Source organism: Alexandromys fortis, unplaced genomic scaffold (assembly GCF_014885135.2).
Source record: "Alexandromys fortis isolate MF-2015 unplaced genomic scaffold, M_Fortis_MF-2015_v1.1 scaffold_94, whole genome shotgun sequence".
NCBI classification, from domain to species: Eukaryota; Metazoa; Chordata; class Mammalia; order Rodentia; family Cricetidae; genus Alexandromys; species Alexandromys fortis.
This window is the reverse complement of record NW_026067979.1, coordinates 6,589,238-6,603,626: the sequence shown is the minus strand read 5'-3', so window position 1 is coordinate 6,603,626 and position 14,389 is coordinate 6,589,238. Positions and strand designations below refer to the sequence as shown.

The 14,389-nt window shown below is 54.0% G+C and overlaps 1 protein-coding gene across 2 annotated transcripts in view; it reads left to right on the top strand.

Moving 5' to 3' along the window:
• The first annotated feature begins 422 nt into the window (after nt 1–422).
• Nucleotides 423–14,389, top strand: part of Pdgfrb (platelet derived growth factor receptor beta) — a 38,945-nt gene continuing 24,978 nt past the window's right edge. For both annotated transcript variants that reach the window (XM_050157983.1, XM_050157982.1), the window contains exon 1: nt 423–819. The gene's annotated coding sequence lies outside the window, so the exon portion shown is untranslated. The remainder of the gene's footprint in view (nt 820–14,389) is intronic.

Genomic DNA, 14,389 nt, shown 5'->3' with positions numbered 1-14,389 from the left:
AGCCCTTCCTTTACAGATGGAGAAACTAAGGCATAGAGGGACACCACACCCCCTCCCACCCCAGGTGCTGTGCTGAAGGGAGACTCCTTTTGACAGGCAGCAGGCAAGTAGAACAGGCCAGTCTAATACAGTGACTCAGTGGCTGGCGTGGGCAGCGGAATTTCTAAACATCCCCTCACATCCTGAGCAAGCCGGTGGAGGAGGGAGGGAGCAGAGAGAAAGGAGGAAGAAAAACAAGAAACTTGGGGGAAAAGAAAGAGAGAGGGGGAAAAAAACCCTGAAATTGAAAACAGACACACGCCATCCACCCTCCCTGCTCCACCTCCCCCCCCCCTTCCCCCAGCTTGGCCAATCAGAATCGGCCCTGCAGCCTTTCCCCCAAAGTGTGTGGTGTTGGGGGGAGGCACGTAAAGCCCACAGTGGTGTGAGCGCTGGGGCTGACTGTGGTCACAGTCCCGGCTGCCCTATCTGAGACTTAAGCTTGCTCTGGGAGTAACTTTGAGAAAGAGGAGAACAGAGAGGAGGCCAGAGCCTGACCGGGCCCAGACCAGTCGTCAGCCTTCTGCCTGCCAGCGAGACCCAGGGCGGCCCCTCCAGGCTGTTCCGCTCCTCCCAAAGGATGCATTTGGAGTGAGGAGGGGCCCGGGCTGCAACTCGCCCCTGAGCACCCTGGCCGTTCCCTTGACTCTCCCAGGGCTTGCCGCAATCAGGCCAGCCCTTCTACTGCTGTCCATTTTGGGTCCAGCAAAATAACAGAGGACAGTGAGGAGGACTTCCTGGAGGGGGTGATAGCCCACACCAGAAGCCATCTGTAGCCTGGTAAGTTCAGGGAGCAGAAAACCCATCCCATGTCTTCTTGTCTCCTCTCCACCCCAGCCTGTGCCTCTTTGTGCAGGGGGGGGGGGAGGGAAACATTGTAACAAAATCAGATGGGAGGAGGGCAGGAACTCCCCTTGATAGCAGGGCTGCCCTTCTCCCCCCCCCCCCATGGTTACCTGCTGCTCCCTCAATGCTGCCTGCCTGCCAGACCTCTTCGGACATCCCCAGAGCTTCCTGGGTGCCAACTGAGCAGGACCTCTAAGGCACAGCAAAAACTGTGGAGGATGGGAGAGATAGCAGGGCCAGGGGAGGGTGATCCAGAGGTGGCTAATAGCTTTCGCAGAAGTGGGGACCTCAGGATCCTAGCCCCTGTCCCTTGGACCAAGTCTTGTGCCTAAGACTTAGGCTGGCTTTAGGCCAGTCAATTGCCAGGCCGACTTTAGAGATTTTAAATAGATTTGCAAATTTTCCAGATTCCTAAGATGTCCTTCCAAAACCCTAGCCACTGAGAAAATTCTGGGTCCCAAAGTTTTGGATGGAGGGAAGTTTACCAACCGGCCTAGTGGTGCTGTGGCTGGGGTGGGATCTAGTTCGGGGCTATCAGGTTGGGGGGCTGCTCTGTGAAGGGGCTGGTGGCTGGCCCATTTCCTGCTATTCCAGGTCTGTTTCCCAGTTCGCTCTCTCCCTGAGGACTCTGCTCCTTCCCCTCTACTCTATCCTAAAATCTGAACTGAGTCTCATCACAATTCCCTTTTGCCCAGATCTCTCTGCAGCTTCCTCTTGCAGAAGGAATGTCCCAGCACTCTGAATGTCCTCTGGGATGCAGGGATGGTTTCTTCCTTTACCTTGATGTGATGACCACCGAACCATAGTTCAGCCCATGGGCTGAAGTGACTCTAAACTTCCTCTACCCCACTGCCCCAGACAAACTGGGACCCTTGGTTCCAGCCTGGTTTCTTGGTTCCAGATGGTTAGATTCCAGGATCTGTGAAAGGAATTTGCACCACCCTGCCTGTGGGCATTTGCCCGCCCCTCCATCCCTCTTGCTTGGAATGCTCTTCCTCATCACTTCCTTCTCCTGGTCCCTCCAACCATACCTCTTCCAGGGAGCCCTCCCTGCTTCCTCCAGTCTTCAGGCGCTTGCCGTGCCTTTCCTACTAGCACCCTGACACCTGGCCTCTCTGCTGTTCACTGTTTGCCCACCACAGCCTGTCTGGAACCAGCTCTGGCTGCTTTGCAGCCTCAGTGCCTGACCCTGGGTTGGAAGTGAGAATATGGTGGCCAGGATTCCCTAACGCCTCTGACAGGTCTTTCTAAAGTGATCAGTCCTCCCCTGTCTCCAGGCAGGCTCCCCTGTCTTTAGGCAGGCGCCCCTGCAGCCCCAGCATAGGGGTCACACCGTCACAGAGGCACTGTCACAGGCAAGCCGGGTGCACACCCACTTCGTATGCCTTGCAACAAGGCTTCAGAGTCAGTGTTGTTATCCCTGTTTGCAGACGAGGAAGACGAGGAAACCAAAGCTAAGTGACTCCAGGCTCACACATCAGCGCTCGTGTTTAGGCTGAGGGGGAAGCAAACCAAACTCTGTGCCCTGTACATCCTGGCATTGCATCATCTGGGCAGTCTCACTCCTCCTGCAGTGCTTCCTCCCGGCCTCCATCATCCCCAACAGAAGCTGTAGCATCAGGCCTAGATGCTCCAAGATCCCCCATCTCTGGTCCTGAGTGAGGAGGGAGGCTGTCTGGGAAGCAGTTCAGACCACAGCATGGCAGTGTTATCAGCAGCCCTCTTTCCTCTGCGGGGGGGGGGGGGGGGGGGGGGGGGGGGGGGGGGGGGGGGGGGGCGGGGGGGGGGGGGGGGGGGGGGGGAGGGGGGGGGGGGGGGGGGGGGGGGGGGGGGGGGAGGAGGGGGGATGATGGACGTGTAATTGCTAGCAGATGTAGGGAGGCAGCAGGAAGCCCAGGGGATCCAAATCTGAGCCTATTCTTGCATGAGCACCCTGTGGGCGTCCCTGGGTTGCTCCATACCTAGGGGTTGTCCATACCTAGGGGTTGTGAGCCCTATGGTCAACAACCAGGTGTTTGTTTGGCTGTCCTGGAACTCACTCTGTAGACCAGGTTGGCCTTGAACTTACAGAAATCCCCTGCCTCTGCCTCCCAGAGTTCTGGGATCAAAACTGTGCATTACCAAGCGTAGCCAGGTGTTGACTTTTGATTCTGTTGTTGCCTCAGTGTGTGGCCCCGGCCAGCACTTTGCCTCTCTTAGCCTCTGTCTTCTCTGTGAACCGGGTTTACCAAGATACAAGGTGTGTGCCTGATCTCTGTAACCTGTCGGGTGGGACCTGTGATCACAGCTGAGAGCAGAGCATGCGCCCTCCACTTCCTATGCGTGAGCATCCGGCTAGAAAAATGATGTGCAACCCTAAAGACCTTTGACTATGGAAGGGACTCGTATCTAATACCTCTTTCTCCAGATCCAGTACACAGGCTGACTCTGAGACTGGATGCCCTCGGGCCGTAAGAGGGAATCTGGCTTTTGTTCTGGATAGGCCTTGTGGTGTGGAGAGAAGATAGAAGAGAGAGAGAGAGAGAGAGAGAGAGAGAGAGAGAGAGAGAGAGAGAGAGAGAGAATCACTAGACATTCCGGAAAGGCCCTTCTATTTCTTCCAGATGGCTCTGGATCCCGAACAGTAGGTCTCTGGAATGGGACTTTTTCCATAGACAACTCACTATGGAAGCAGGGAGATGGGAGAAGGGCGTGGCACCTTCCCAGGTCCCTCTGTGGCACTTCAGCTAACGTGAGCAGAACCAAGTCCTAAACAGTTAGGTATTATAAGTGTTTTAACCATGTTCCTGCCTTGAAGAAACCTTGAAGTTCTCTCTTTGGTCCTCAGTGCTTGGCATTCAGGAAGTTCCTACATATCTGCTAGGTTAACAAAATCTTGCCATCTCTAGGAGTAGATACAAATTCTTCCCATTTTATAGATGGGGAAGTGCCCAAAGAGGCTAAATCAGTGGCCCAGAGTCCCACAGATAGGGAGTAAGAGGATCTGGGATCAACATTTGGGTTTTCTGATTTCAGAGCCTTGTGAAAAGAGGCTGGGTGGGGCCTGGGACCCAGCATAAACTCTGAGGACTGGCCTCATCTGTCCTCAGCATTCTAGAGCCGGGCCTCAAGTCCCAGAATACCGTGTGACCATGGGCCTCAGTCCTCCCTCAGTTGAACAAAGAGGTTGACCTCGATGATCACTAAGCTCCCTGCCACCACAGAACAATCCCAGGATTCCAAGCCCTGCCAGAGCAGATTGGCAGCCGCACAGGCCCTGCTGTGTACTCAGGGATCATGCATATTTAACTTTACAATGAAAGAGTTTTTTCTTACCCTGTCTCTACACATTGCAGAAAGAGGTCTGGATCAATGGCTGCTAATGGAAAACCTCAACCTATAATAAGGAGGAGAACTTTCTAAACAGGAGAGGGGCCCTTTAATGTGCTCAGTTTCCCGTCCCAGGACATATTCCTGCAGCCTGTTTTCCTGAGAGCAAGGAGGTCTGGGAAGTAGGGTGTGAGGGCTGTACAAGAAAGATCCTGTATGTCCTTTTTTGGGGCTGAGCTTTGGTTTGAAGAGGAAGTAGGCTTGGGCCCCAAACAAAGAGGGGCATTAGCAGAAGTGGTGGGAATGGGTGCCCAGGGACCCACCTCTGTGGGATCAGATATAGAATTCATACACTTGCTACTTTCTGCACAGAAGCCCACCTGATAACCCCTCCACCATCAAGTCTTGAATCCAAAGACACAGAAAACAGCTTTCTGAATCCCCAGACTTGGCTCCAAGGCTCTTCCACTCCCAAGCACTTTCTTGGGGGCTCAGATAATGCTCAGCCTGATGCAGGTGGGTGAAAAATCAAAGTATGTCTGTGTACGGCTTTAATCACATTAATACCCTCACTCCGGCCTCAGCATACGCCTGTTTGATGTCTTGATGTTTGGCACTTTCATCTCCTAGAGGTCCAGCTTCTCCGTTCTGTGATGGACAGCACTGTCCCTGGGGAAGGTCAGAGGCTCCAGAATTGCCTGAATGTCAGAGATGAAAAGGATTTCGGGACTCATTTGGTTTGATTTCGCTACAGTATGGGGGTGGACCCAAAGTCAGAAAAAAAAAGGATCTATCTTAAGCTATGCAGACCACAGGTGATGGAGCATGCCCATGTCCATATCATCACCTAAAAAAAAACAGAGGCATCCAAGCACCAGCTGTTGTCTGTGGACCAGGCTCCTCAACCCTCGGGGGTAAGGCTACAGGACAGATACGTGCAGAAGAGGAACAAAGCTCGCCCCCACCCCTCCCTTCTCTCAGGGTCTCAGGTATCTGAGGCTGGCCTCGAACTGGCTTTGTAGCCATGGCTGACCATGAACTTCTGATCCTCCTGCCTCCACTCCCTGAGTGCTAGGATTATAAGCATGCCCCGCTGTGCCCAGTTTTATGCAGTTCTGGGGACCAAGATTTCTTGCAGGGCAAGTGCTCTGCTCACTCAGGCACAACCCAAAGAGCCTGAAGGATGCGAACCCCCGGGTGTGGTTTTCTGGGTCAGAAGGCTTCCAGGCCCATCACTTCTCCATTCTGACCATAGTTTTCTCTTCTATGAAGAGGGAAAGAGGAGGGAAAAGGGTTACTGCAGAGGCCCTCCCAGCTCTGCTTTCACCCCTCCCATGTGTCATGGCTGCAGTCTCTTCCTCCTCCTGTATACAATGTCTTCTGTAGCCCACGCTTGCTTGATATGTACTTGATATGTACTTGATATGTACTTGAAGTTAACCATGAATGTCTGACCTTCCTGCCTCCGCCTCCTGTGTGGTGGAGGTTCAGGCGTGCACCACCATGCCCAATTTACGTGGTGCTGGGGATCGAACCCAGAGTTTTTTACATGTTTAGGCAAGCACTCCACCAACTGACCTACACCCCGGCCCTTCTGCCAGGCTTATTACGGCTGTTTGCCACATTTCGTTGGTGACCTTGTTACTTTCATTTCCTGGAAAGTGGGTCCCCAAGAACTGTGGTACCACCAGCTCTTCTTCTCCTGAGCATAAAAAGTACAGAGATAGCAGGGATACCCAGACCACTCCAGAGGGACAAGAACCAGCTTTCTAAACTGGCCACAGATGCCCTGACTCCTCTTAACCCTTAGCATTGGGCTTGAAGGTAAACATTCAGGCTCAACGATATGGGCCATTCTAGTCTTACCTGTATTAAGATTACATTAATATTGTATTACCTGTGCCTTTATCAATGCCCAACCTGGGTCTGTCTACTGAACTATAGTGCTATGGTGAATAGGAAATTAGTGGCCGTCAAGAGGGATGGATGGATAGATGGATGATGGACAGATGACCTTCCCTTTATTCCAGGACATAAAGGTGACTTCATCAGCTCTGGCCCTCATGAGGACCCTGTGCTGAGAAGGGCCCACACTTAGCATAATGCCCTCAAAGCAGCATTTTGAACCTACAAATAACTTTTAAAAATTACCTTGCCCCCTTACTTTACACCTGCACCACAAACTACATAGCTGCTCCTGCTGGAGACTTCTGTCTGGGTTTAGCATGGCCTCATTCTGGAAAATGGAGTCTCTAGCTCCACCATTCTTATGCCAGCTCACAACCCACCTCATATACCTGCTCATGCCTCTCCTACAGCCTCCCCCCCCCATGCTTACCATTATGACTTTATCAGTGGCTAGTCATTCACCATCTCTGCTGAACCCCTAAAAGTCGGTATATTGATAAACCCAGGGCAAAGCCCAAATTGTCACTCAGTACCCTGAACCTTTCCCAAAGGTTTGCCCTCTTTTCCTGCTGGTCACCTATCACTTTGCAGATGAACCCCAGCTCTAGCCTAACAGACTCATCACTGCCCTTTCCCCCAGACGCCTTTCCACTTCCTCAATGTGGCTTACACAAGAGCGCCTTGGAGTTAGCCTGCCCTGACATCATCTGTCCTAGAGCCCACGGAATCATAGTCGCTACCGTGTACTGATGGAGACAGCATGCCACAGGCATCACTTTGAGCAGTCATAGCAATAGCAGAAGGCTGTCACGCCACTCCTCAGAAAACATGCTCAGGCAAGCTACACGCAGAGTGGTCACACAGCTGTCAGACGTGAGGACTGGGATGCGGGTGTGGTTTAGATGACTTGGAGATGGAGAAGCTCTCCCAACTTGCCTGAGCTCCCGTGCTGTTTCCCTGTCCTGGGTAGCATCAGGGACAGCTAGCTCACTGGCTTTGAGACACCGTAGGTCTGTCTGTTCTGCTCCCACCAGCTGCCAAGAGGAAAGAGTCACCCTTGTCTGCCCAACCCAGTCCCAAGCCTAGAGAGCAGTGTCGCTAGGGGACAGTTGAGGACAAGGCCTGCGGCTTGGAGGAGTTCACTCCACATAGCCGTTCTATCCCATGCTGCGTAAGCATCAATGGAGTACCTACTATAGGCTCAGTCCCATAATGGGAATTTGGAGAGGTCCCACATAATCATTAGGTATGGTCCCTGAACTGTGGGGAGTCAAATTCGAGGGACAGAGAAGACTTAAGTTGACAGCCGTGGACTGGGAGACACCATCAGATTTAGCTTATTTAGGAATAATAGCTGAACAAACTCCTAACTGAGCCTCAGCGTAACACACGGGAGAGCTCCCCTGGAGCTTCCTGTGCCATCTGGTGGATCACCTGCATCCTCTCTCTGACCAATCTAGTCTACCAGGTGTCAGCTATGTATTCCAGACTGGCCAAGTGACTCCGCTCCCGTGGGTGGAGAGGGAGGGAGAAGGTGGTCTCTGACTTCCTATGGGGTACCAGGCCCTCTGCCAAGCATTGGCTTGTGTGAACTTCATCCACAGGCCCTGTGACTCAGTGCACATGCCGGGATTCTAGCGTAGAGGACAAGACACAAAACAGTCCAAGGGAGAGTCAGAGGGCAGAGCCTACAGGATGGGATAGGGAAGATGCTGAGAAAATGCTGGGGTGATAGAAACGTGGACGCTTTGCCTCCCGATTCACTGCCCAGGAGGGCTCTGAGGGGAATCTCAATGTTCTATAGTTGGCACAGCCCTGTGGTGGGTTTTCTCTGTAACCAGTGGTTCCTGCCTGGTCTGCAGGTTTATGGGCTGGTGCGAAAAGGCCGCGCGCTGGTGGGGCAGTAGGAGTGGGATTCTGCCCCCTGCCCACTTGGCTCTGAGAACGCATTCTCCCCGAGGCCCCCCAGCCTACGGCTGGTCCCGATGGCAGCGGCCAGGGAAACAGAAGGTTTGCTTGTCTGTGCCTGCTGCACCCTCCCAGCCCCAGCCTGGGACCCCTCTCAGGGGCTCCTTCGGCTGCCAGGGCCTGGTGTTCTCAGTTGCCATGGTACCAGCCTGAGATGAGGCTCTAGAGAGTGGGGGGAAGGGAGGGCAGCCGGGGAGGTGAAGGCTGGAACTCTGGATTCAGGCTCTGTTGTTCTGTGGCTATGCGAGGGGTGCTAGGCTGGTAGAGGCAGATCCGCAGGCCCTGGCAGCACACTGAGCCAGACTGCCTAAATTATGTCTCAGAGACCTTAGTGACGAGACCAAACTGGGGTTTTCTCTGCAAGGATGTCTGAGTTTTAGACGGTCTTTCTATACAGTCTTGGCCAGCCTAGAACTTGCAGTGTCATAGAGATCTTCCTTCCTCTGCCTCCCAAAGCTGGGATTAAAGGTTTGTGCCAGTCACCCCTCTCCTGAGTTCTACTGTGATGTCTCCAAAGGGCTTTGATTTCTGTCTCTACTTTGTCTCTCAAATTGTTGGATGAACGTGCAGGTGCCAGTTCCCTGAACACTGCCCTCAGTGAGGAGAGGGGCAGGGCCCTGACCTTGGAGGATCCTCCTGTCCTTGGGAGCTTCAGGTAGAACCAGTTTCCTGTGGACAGAGTTGCTCTTAGTTCAGAGATCAACTGTCTGTCACAGTGGTTAAAAAAACAGGCTTTGGACCCAAACCAGCCTGGGTTTGCATACTGTTCTAGCTCTTCTGATTATTGGCCACTTGACCTTGGACAAGTCACCAAACCTCCATGAGATCCAGTGTTCCCCTCTGTGAAATGGGTATAATGAGCACATTTCCCAACTACTGCTGTGTGGATATAACAGAATTTCTGGATCACTTCACCGAGCAGAATGTCTGGCTCCAAATTAGTTGGGACTTTTCTTGGTTTTCAGGTTGAAACAGTGAGTGAGAAGAAAAGTATTGTTCAGTGGTTACGGGAAACTGGTGGACAGAAGCAGGACCAACTGAGAGGAAGGGGACATAGTGAAACGGGCTGTGCTTAGTATAAGACCAGGGTGCTAGCCTGGCCTCTGAGGATCCTGGCCGCTGGGTATAAAGGGCCCTGGGGGAAGTGATAAGATTCCTGTCACAGGCTGTATGCAATTGCACAGGAGGTGGGGAACAGGGCACGTGTGACCCCTACTGGTCCTAAAATTGTAGCCCCGATGACTGTTGACTTTGGTTTGGCCTAGTTCAAAGGGCAGTGTTGAGAAGTCCAGATATGGGAATAAGCAGGCTGCAGACTCGAGACTAGTGTGTGCCTGGTGCTGCCCAGGCTCCCACTGTCCTTTCTGTAGGCCTGTAGCTGTTAGTCCTGCAGGAAAGGTGGGTGAGTGAGTGAGTGGGTGGGTGGGATTCAGCCTGTATGCTGGCAGGGGCAGGGTCAATCTGCCAAGGGTTTGCATGCAAGCCATGACTGAGCAAATAATGTGAACCCTTTCTGTACCTCAGTTTCTTCATCTGTGAGACAGGCACGTAGCAGGACCTAGGGGACTGGGCTGAGAACCTGACAAGATCATTCTCAGGAGTAGCCTGGCCCTGGTGGCAGGCAAGGCCTTAAACAGGACCCCTGTGACTGTGCCAAGGGTGGTGGGCACAGTGGGGAATGGCCTAAGGTAGAGCTGCTGCCTGCCATCCTGGAACTCTCCAAGGCCCTCTACGTCCCTGTTTCTTCTGAACCAATGAGGGAGGGCTGGAGTGAGATCCTGGGCTCCCCGGGCATCTGCAGAGCCAGGCTATCTGGCCTGGAATGAAGCAATGGGGGCTGAGCCTGAGGCCAGCAAGGTGCCTGAGGCAGGGGTCAGGAAGGGCTTGCTCTGCAGGCGGCTGGGTTGTGGGCAGGGGCATGACTGGGCCTCCCATCCTCCTCTCTGACCTCCTTCCCAGGCTGCTCCCTCCCTGGGGCCCCTAGCACACACTGAACACTTTCCCACAGGCCGTTCCACCCGCCACCCAACCCCAGCACACACACTGTGTGGGTGGGGGGGTGCTGTTGCAGGGGGGATCAGTTCGCTCTTTATCTGCCTGGCTCCCTTCCAGACAGATGTTTCGTTTTATTTTGGACTTCCAGAAAATAGGCCATTTCTTTTCCATTGTGTCCCTGGGGAGGCCTCCTGGGGGAGAGGAAGACAGGATGAGTGTGGGACCCTGGGGACACTGTCCACTGAGGGGACGGTGACCTTCCTCCCTCAACAGTGAGGAGCAGTGGCCTGAGTGCGAGAGATGGTTCCTACGTTCCTACAGCCATGGCTCAGAAGCCGCCTTTACCTGAGTGCCACAGAGAGCCTCAGGCAGGTCTGGGAAATGACAGGGTCAGATGGATAGGAGAGACAGAGACAGAGAGGGGGGACAGGTGAGGGGGAAAGGGAAACTGAGGAGTCATGAGTGGGCAAGAACATAGGAACAGCCAGAGACCACCTATGGGGCTGGTCCACCATCTTTAGTGGTCCTCCGAGGCTCCTGGGGAGTGCCACTGTGGAGCGGGGGTAGCACGCTGAGACTTCTCCAATAAAATGTGCCATAGGATGGAGGGGATGGGCTCTCTTCCTCCCCAGGTTCCTCTTCCCACTTGGAATGGTATCCTCACCCTCCGGACCCGTCTCCGGCTCCCAGGATTGGGCTTCCTGACTGGTACTATAAGGCTACACCCACATCAGCTGGCTACGGGAAGGCTAGAAGTGCCAAAGTCTGTCGGGTCCAGAGTAGGCTGTTGCCACTTGCTCACTGTCCAGCCACTCGCCAAGGATTCTGTCCCTGGCTGCAGATTCCTCTTGCCCCCACACACTCCCAGCTTAGAGCTGGCTGCCTCTTCCGAGCTGAGTCATGGCATCCCGGTCGGGGTTGGGGAGACTCACTCCACCCCCACTCTTAACCCGGCATTCCAAGTCCACAGGGCAAGGGTCCCGAGAGTCACACCACCAGCCTGGAAAGTTCTTCCACTTTCTTGTAGAGAGAAAATAATAACCAGGTTTGGTTCGTCCCATCCAGGGGCTGTGAAGTGCCCCTGATTTGTAAGACAGACAAGACCACGAAGCAAGTTTGTGTTCCCCTTTTTGCCAGTAATTGAGCGGCTCACACCCCCTGAGTCTCTCACGGGGCTCCCCACGTCTGGGACAGGCTAAGGGAAGTGACCATTCTGTGGAGGGGCGGAGCCCTGCGGAGCTAGACTCCAGACAGTGAGCAGGTGCTGGGAGTGGGACTCCAGGCAGGTGGGCACAGAACCCATCCTGCTGAGACCCAGTGGGGCTTCTCATTTCCCTGCCCCACGCCTCCTTTTCCCCACCTGTACAGTGAGCCTCAGGAAGGGATCAGTTAGATGTTTCCTGGCTGCAGGGCATTGACATTCCAAGATTCCGACCTTGCGACCCCAGGACCGGGCCTCCTGCTTGGGTATCTTGTTTATTCAGAACTTGATGGAACTGAAGCTGGTGACACCAAATGCACCAAGTGCCCCTTTGAGCCACAGCTGGCTTTTCCCCCTCCTATGAGGTTACATTTCTGCCTGGCCTGCTCTCTGCCTCCAGTCCGTGCCAACAGAACCTTGCACATTTGAAACCAGCTCAGCAGCATCTCTTAAGCCTGTGCGGTCTCATTCTTGGAACGCGGCTTTCTCTTCCTGTCATCTGCCCTCCTGCCCTCCATAGTTCATCCCTGAAATTTGCCCCTTGGGCCCCTCTGACATGCAGTCACCAAGTCCCATGGACTCTCAGCTACATTAATCTCAAAGCCATCTGTTTCGTCAGGCCCCACCCACTGCCCTCTGCCCAGCTTACAGGGGGTGGCAGGCAGTGGAGAGACACACTGCTTTATTTTGGTCTCTACTTTCCTCTTGTCTGGTCTGCATTTCTTGGCAATTTGCCAAAGCAGTCTCCACCTTGGTTTTCTTAGCTACAAAATGGGCATAATTATTCCCTGCCCCTGAGCTGTCAGAGGATGAAGTGAGACAGTGCATGCCAAGTACCACAGCAAATGAGGCTTTTAGCTCCTTGTGCAATGCTGTGTACAGATACAGGCGACTGTGGTCCTGTGCACACGTGTTCTGTATATGTCCCATGGGGGGGTAATACGAGTGACTGTCACAGACGACTGTGTCTCTGATGGACATGTGGTAAAGCACCCAGGCATCGGTCTGTGCAGTGGGCACATGTGCTGAGCACTGGGGGAGCTGTGTGCACGTGTGTCCTGTGTGGGCACGCACATGGTTCGTGCCTGCCTGAGGGTTGGGCACCCATCCGAATAGCTACACATGTGTACGCTTGAGAAGAGCGTGTGAGAGAGAGCGTAGGCAGCATCTGGGCTGTGTGCATGTGTTCACCGTGTGCAGGCCTCCCTCTGGCAACAGTGCAGCGTCCCCCCTCCTTCCCAGACTACTTGTGTCGTGGGAGCCTCGGGACCCCGAGGGAGGAAAGCTGATGCTGGCGGATGTGGCCAAGATGGGCTGGATTTATTTAGATTAAGTTGGTGGGAAAGGAGTGGGGAGTTGTATGTGCCTGTGAGTGGGAAGGCTGAGGCTCCGGGGATGACTCCCAAGCATGCTTGCTCCCTTGGGCCTCACTCTGATTCCCTAAGGAGTGCCTCAGATCTGTTGGGAGAAGCTGACCTGACCCCCTCTTTAGACCTTGCCTGAACGGGGGCAATGCTGAGGGTGTTCTGACTGCAAGGAGTGGGATTTAGGAATTTTCTCCACTATAGGGGACTCACTGGGTGGGATAGCATGGCAGGTTGGGGGTGCCTGCCTCTTGATGTGGTGCCCATGGTGACCTAGGTAACTTTTTTCTGAAGCACAACTCCCTCTCTTGAAGAAAGGAAGTTGTCAGAGGCATGCCATCAGGGCAAGTCAGCTAGCTGCCTGGTCCTTCCTGGGGTTGCTCAGAACACAGCGACTTCCAGAAGCACAAAATGTTCCATAAAGCACCACGTGGAAAGCTAAGATTGCGCAGAGACATTGAGATGGCCAGGAGGTTATGCTGGGTGCCTGGGCTCCATTCTGATGAGTCCTCGACATGTAGTTTGCTGTCCACGCCATCCCAGAGGTACCCCAGGTTCAACTGATGGGAAGTCACCTGAAAAACCATCCAACTCCCAGTTGTACTGAGGAAGAAACTGAGGCCATTTAGACAATGTGTCTGAATCTACACACTAAGTCAGTGGGATGTGGGTCATGGACTCCCAGGTACTGTGGCCTTAAACATGTCTGCAATCCTGACCAATCATTACTTCCTCAGGTTACCCCATTGAGATTAATGGTAGTCGGAACCTTCTCTTTGAGTAGTCAAAAAAGGTAGAGACAGAGGTAGGTGGACCCTATGAGTTCAAGGCCAGCCTGGTCTACAGAGCGAGTTCCAGGACAACCAGGGCTATATGGAGGGACCCTGTCTCAAAAAACCAAACAAAACAGATGACCATCACAACCTCTCTGTGAGTGGATATGCAAATGAGTCCCAGAGCAGGCAGGAGACCCAGTCATTGTCACAGCGGGTTCAAGGATCTGGTGAGGGGAGCTGGTTTCAAGAGACAATCAAGCCAGCCTGATGCTAGCACTGACTTGCATTCTCCTTCTGGAAGCTCATGTGCCTAGTCTGTCCTCCCCACAGCTGGAACCCACTTTGTGTCTATGTGACCTGGTCATGATTCTGGGCTTCTCTGGGTCTCTCTCTACTTCCCACTTGGGAAGACTCCTTCCCAGCTTAGAGTCTTTCTTTCAGCTCCCCCAGCCTTCTTCCCTGCAGGAGAGGGCCTGAGAAGAGACAACTGAGTGCTATCAAGTAGTAGGGCTGGGGTCTGCATGCCGCGAGCTTCTAACCTACATGGTGAGCACAGCCTGCCAGAGCCAGGCCAGCCTCCTTGCAGTGACCCCCCATCTCCTGGCCAGCAGGCCAAATTCCTCCTTTAGAATAATAAACAGTGTGGCCAGCCAGGGAGGCTGGGAGAGGAGGGGAAGAAGGCTAGGGTGAACCCTCCCCCAGCCTGGGCTGCTAATGATTTTCTTTGGCCTGCATCTCTGGCAGGAAGTGGGGAGCCAGAGGGGCACCCACCAAGGGGAAGACGGGCTTCTGTAGGGCCTGTTGGCGCTGCCTGGGTACCCGATGCTGTCTGTGCTGCCGAAGGAGGCCTGGTGTCCAGCTGCAGGGGCCAGCCCTGGAGGGATGCGAGGGGAATGACTGTAGAGGGGTATCAGGAAGGTTTGGACCAGTAATAATTCTAAGGGGGGTGACCCCGAGCCTGAGGGAGCACCCAGGCAGGCTGT